We start from the raw sequence: 6,000 nt of genomic DNA, 5'->3' as shown, positions 1-6,000 counted from the left end.
TGGACCACAACCCCCTCCCATCCCCCTTAGCTCTGGGAACAATGAGGGGGGAGGGGACAGATGGGCAGCCACCCCACCCACCCCAGGCCATCTGCTAACCCCCCCATTTTGGGGACCTGGGAGCTCAGCATGGCAAGGCAGGGGCAGGGAATGGGATAGAGCAGAGGGAAGGGCCCCCAGCTGCCACAATTATCCCCATTCAGGCTCCCTCGGAGTCTAATCTTGCCTCTGGCTGACCCAGGAAGGAAAGAGTACTTGGAGACCAGGAATCCAGGGAGAAGAAAATTCATGTACCAGAGAACATAAAATAAATGTCAATGACAATCCGTTCCAAGGAGGGCCCCCTTACTTGCAATGACTTCAAGTGCTGGAATTAGTCTGGTCCTGCATTCAGATTCCGGTTCTCCCTCTGTCTAGCTGTGTGCTATGGGGCAAGCCACTCCAGGTTACATGAGTAGTAACACTTACTCTACAAGCTCCAAGAGTTTGTTTTGTTCCCTGTTGAATCTCAGTTTGGGATAGTGCCTGGTTATTAGTAGGTGGTCCATAAGTGCTTTTGATTAAATTGAGAGCCAGCTGTGTACTAGGGTCAGTGCTACACGCTTTATCTTAGGCTCTCATTGAATTCAATCCCCTCCCCTGAACCCTTACAGGAGCCCTGGTGGCTCAGTGGTTGAGTTGAGCTGCTAACCAAAAGGGCAGCAGTTTGGATCCACCAGCCACTCCTTGAAAACCCTATCTGGCAGTTCTACTCTGTCCTACAGGGTCACTGAGTTGGAATTGACTCGATGGCAATAGGCTTATGTTTGTTCGTTTGCTTGTTTTTGGAGCCCTCGAGACAACCCTGTGTTGATTCTAGAAGGGTTGTATAAAAGCTTCGAGGCTGAACTTTGTAGCTCTCGGGGTTAGGAGTCACTGTAAAACGAGATTTCTTGTCCTGACCAAATGACATCGGGCCTCGGAGGCTCAATTTCCTCATCTGTAGAATGGAGATCATAAGAGTACCACACAGAGTTGGTTGCTCTGGGGCGTAAATAAGATAATGTACGTGAAGCGCTTGCTTAGAAGCGACCTGGCAGATAGCAAGTGCTCAATAAATGTTGGTTGAAGGTGAGGAGTGGGGAGGACATGGGCCAGCCCAGACTTATTGTACACAGCCTTGGGGAGCCGGGCTCTTCTCGCAGCTGCGGGGAAGGGGCGTGGTCCACCCGAGGGGCGTGGTCAAAGCTTCAAGAAAGGGCCAATGGGGGGATGAAGGGCGTGGTCCTGGTCAGCATGGGCGTGGCCTTACGCGGGTGGGAGGGGCCGGGCGCTGGCGGAGCCTCCGGGAAGAAGATGCTCGGGCGAGCAGCCACCGCCAGCCCTGTCGCCGCTGCCGCCCGCGCCCGCCGCCCCCAGGGCCCCCACTAGCGGCCGCCTCCGCCTCCCACCTCAGGCCCTGCTCCCCCGGCCCCCCACCCCGAACAGGGCCTGGGGGGCTCGGCCCTCCGCCCAGGGGGGCGCAAAAAGGGGGATCCCGTTCCCCCAGTGGCGCGGCCAGTCCCGGGTCTCCGTGATCTTGAGAGAGACCCCACCCCTCAGTTCTCCCCGGGCTCTATCGGGGACCCCCTTGACCCCCATCCTGCTCACATCCGCTCTCCAGGCTCTGCCAGCCCCCCAGGACCAGCTCCATTCTCCCTCCCTCCTTCCTCCCCGCCTCCCTCCCTCTCTCTCCGGGGTTCCCCCTCCCCCACCCTCCGCCACCGCCCCCTCCCCCTCCCACATCCCCTTTCCTCCCCTCCCCCGCCCCCCGCCCCCCCACCATGAGGATGATGGCCGCCGGCGCGGTGCACGGCCTCTTCACGGCCTCCGCGGCCCCGCAGCCGCCGCCGCCCCCGCCGCCGCCGCCGCCGCAGCCCCAGCCTCCCCAGCAGCCGTCGCCGCCGCCACAGCAGCCGCCGCCGCCGCCGCCGCAGCCGCAGCAGCAGCAGCAGCCGCCGCCCCAGGCCCCCCCCATGGAGCCCGAGGCCCTGGATTCCCGCAAGAGGCCCCTCGAAACGCCCCCCGAGGTGGTCTGCACCAAGCGCAGCAACACGGGAGGTGAGAAGGGGCTGTAGCTTGGGGGGTGAGGGGGACAGGGGCCTCGCCTCCTCCATTCCCCGCCCCCATGCCAAGTGGCAGGTGCAAGGGTCTGAGGAGGGGCTGGGCGCCCCCCCCCCGAGGCTGGGGCCGAGGAGAGTGTTGAGGAGGGGGCCGGACCCCCTCCCCCTCTCGCCGCGACCAGGGGCTGCGAGCTTTGTCTGCGAGGAGAAGGTTTGGGGGAGGGAAGGGGTGGTAAGTGTCCTTGGGGGGGCACAGAAGACGGGGGCGTGGGTCTCTTGGGGCGGGTGTCTCTGTGTCCTTGAGGGGTGTGTGATGTGACCCTTTCGGGGCAAGGGTGTTCCCTGGGCTTTCGTCGTCGTCGTCGGCAGATGATCCCAAATTTGTGGCCTGGGGGAGGAGAGGAGGGAAGGGGGAGAGGAAGCCTGTGGACCCGGAGATTCCCGGCCTCCCTCCCCGGGGATGTCCTGAGCCAGGCTTGTCCTGGAGGGAGGCATGTGTGGGCCATGGGCGGGATTGTGCGTGGGGATGGGCTGGGTGGGTGTGTTGGGTGACACAGAGGGGAGAGTGGCTGTGTAAAGCTAAGTGGGAGAATGTGTGGCTGGGACAGGTGTGTGTGTGTGTTCGCATGTGTACGTGCACTCATGCATGTGAGTCCTAGACTGTGATACTGGGGATCATAGATATGATGAGAAAGAGGGGGTGTGTGTGTGTGTGTGTGTGTGTGTGTATAAAAGAATGAGAGGGGCTGGACTCCATGTTTCAGACCCTAAAAGGGTTATGTGTGACAAGGGAAGGTGTGTGCATGCCACTCAAGCAGGGGCTGTGGCACAGTGTAGTGACACACAAGCAAGAGGGGGTGTGTGACATGCGAGGGGGTGTGTGGGGGTTGCCGAATGGGCCAGGTCTGTGAGTGTGAGCCGTGAGAGGCTGTGTGGGACAGGGCAGGCGGGTCAGTGTGTGTGACACCCAGGCATGTCTGGCCCAGGGAGGGACCAGGAGGAGCAGGGGAGGGGCTGTGACAAGAAAAGGGTGTGGGTGTGACTCCAGAGAGGCTGTGGCTGGGTGTGATACATGGAGGTGTGCAAGATGACATCAGAGGGGGTGTGTGCACCCAGGAAAGGTGGGTGTATGACGAGGGAGAGGCTGAAGCTCTGGGGGTGAAACGCATGAGGGTGATAAGGGTGTGTAACGAGGCAAGGGAGAGGCCGGTGACAGTGTGACAGGGCTATAGGGTAGAACAGGGGACATATGTGAATGACAGCCAAGGGGTGTAAAAGGGGAAGGTGTGTGTGTGTGTGTGTGTGTGTGTCCCATCAGTGTCTTAACAAGGGGAGGGGTATGTGTGTGAAATGGCTGTGTGTGACACCTGACAATATGTGGGGGTGATTCTGTGTGTGTGAGCCCCCAGAGCGTGTATATGTGTAACCAGGGAACTATGTTAGTGAAACGACTGAGCATGACCAAAGAAGATGTGGAGGTGATTGAGTGTGTGTGTGTGTGTGTGTGTGTAATGGCTGAATGTCTAACACCACAGCAGGTATATGCATGGAGCTGTGTGTGTGAGAGACACAGAGGGGTCATCGCGATGTGTGCAACCGGAGAAGGTGTGTGTACCAGAGAATAAAAGACAAGCTCCGACCTCGAGGTGTGTGCCACAGCAGTGGGGGACTCAGGAAAGAGGCAGTGACCTGCCTATCAGGGCTTGTCAAGATCCTCAGAGCTCCTCCACAGAGGGGAGACCCCAGAGCAGACGGGAGCCCCTCCCCGCAGTCACCTTGGCCAAAATCTCTGCTTCTTCTGGCCTTTTCCTCTGGATGAGAGAGATGACTCGGGAAGAGCTGGCCCCTCCCATTGTACTGGGTGCTGGAATGGGGGGGTTAGGGGCCTCCTGCCTCCTCCCCTTGGCTGAATACAGCCAAGTCTCTTCCTCCCATCCCAACCCCCATCCAGGTTGGGGACCCCCTGGTTCCTCCTGCCTGTGAGGGTGTCCAGCAGAAATTGGAGGAAAGGGAAGTTGGGGGAGGGGTGGGAGGGAGTTTCCTGTCCTTCCTGCTCCCCCACCCCCATCCAGCATACACACGAATATGTCCCAGCCCCAGCCGATTATGTCGCAGCCCCAGCCGACTTCCTTCCCAACTTCCTGCCCCACTGCCATTCCCAGGCCTGGAGAGAATTGGGGACCCAGGAGAACCCTGAGCCCAGCCAGCCTGCCCATCCTCGTCGTAAAGCGAAAACCAAACCAGCTGCCCTCAAGTCGGTTCGGACTCATGGTGCCTCCGTATGTGTCAGAGTAGGACGGTGCTCCTTTGGGTTTTCAGTGAGCGGTTTTCGGAAGTAGATCACCTGGCCTTTCTTCTGAGACGCATCAGGGTAGATTCAAACCATCGACCTTTTGGTTAGCAGCTGAGTGTGTTTGTACAACCCGGGGACTCCATCCTTCTCTTAAAGGGATAGAAATGCTCACAGTCTGATTGCTCAGAGCTGTACAATGTGACAATAGTGCTGCTGCTACCACTGCTAGCCATGACAATATCCATGTGCTCAGCACCTCCTAGGAGTCAGGCACTGAGATGTGAGTTAATTTCTCACTGCAACCCTGAAGGGAGATAGTTGGAGCCACATTTTACGGGCGAGGAAAACTGAGGCTCAGCCAGATGAAGCCACTTGCTTAAGGTCGCACAACTCATAAATGGTGGAGCTGGGATTTCTCCAGCCCTGACCACCTAGTTCCAGAGCACATGTACTTAACCACTGTGCTATCCTGCCTCCCTCAGCAGTGGGAAAACTAGGACAAGCCCTTAGGGACCATCTCCTCCAGCCTTCTTCTCCAACTCCCTCCCACTGGGCAGGCTTCCATTTACAGAAACACTTAGGGGCAGGGCTGGGCAAGAGTCCAGGACTTTGATCTCAAAACTGGGGGCTCCTTCCAAGTATATACCTTGATGGCTGTGAGACCCTGGATCAACCCCACCCCTTTTCTGAGTCTCAGTTTTCCCACCTGCCAAGTGGGGAAATAACGATAACCACAACTATGTTGCTGTTGTTGCATACCATCGACGCTAGCCACACTATAATAGTAACGATAAGCAAAAAAACCAAGCCCGTTGCAGCTGAGTTGATCCCAACTCATAGTGACTCTACAGGACAGAGTAGAACTGCCCCATAGTGTTCCCAAGGCTGTAATCTTTACAGAAGCAGACCACAACATCTTTCTCCCATGGAGCAGCTGGTGGGTTCGAACCACCGACCTTTCAATTAGCAGCCAAGTGCTTAACCACTCCGCCACCAGGACTCTGTACTAGTAATAACAACTATCAATATTATTAATAGTTTACATGGAACATTTCATTTAATTCTCCCAACACTCTATGATGTAATAACAATCATAATAAATTATAATAATGTCTAATATTTATGGTGCCACAGTGTTACAGGGAGTATTGTGGAAAGCACTTGACATGGCTCAATCATTTATTCCTTATAACAGCTCTATTATGTCGCCCACTACAGATGAAAAACTGAGGCAGAGAGAGGTTAAGTAACTTGCCCAAGGTCAGCCAGCTAGTAAGAGGCAGAGCCAGGATTTGAGCCAGGGAGGCTGGCTCCATTGTGTGAATAGATAGTACAGTTAAAAATAAAAAAATAACCAAACCCATTGCCATCAAGTCGATTCCAACTCACAGCGACTCTATAGGACAGGGTAGAACTGCCCCATAGGGTTTCCAAGAAGCAGCTGGTGGATTCGAACAGCCAACCTTTTGGTTAACAGGCAAACACTTAACCACTGGTCCACCAGGGCTGCAATAGTACAGTAGACCTCATTTTTAGGTGAGGAAACTGAGGCTCATAGGGGTGAGGGACACAGCAAGTAGTGGCTGATCGGGGAGGCTGAGCTCTCGCCCAGGGCACCAACCAGCC

The sequence above is a fragment of the Loxodonta africana genome, chromosome 11, assembly GCF_030014295.1.
Source record: "Loxodonta africana isolate mLoxAfr1 chromosome 11, mLoxAfr1.hap2, whole genome shotgun sequence".
Classification (NCBI taxonomy): Eukaryota; Metazoa; Chordata; class Mammalia; order Proboscidea; family Elephantidae; genus Loxodonta; species Loxodonta africana.
This window is presented reverse-complemented; position numbering follows the sequence as displayed.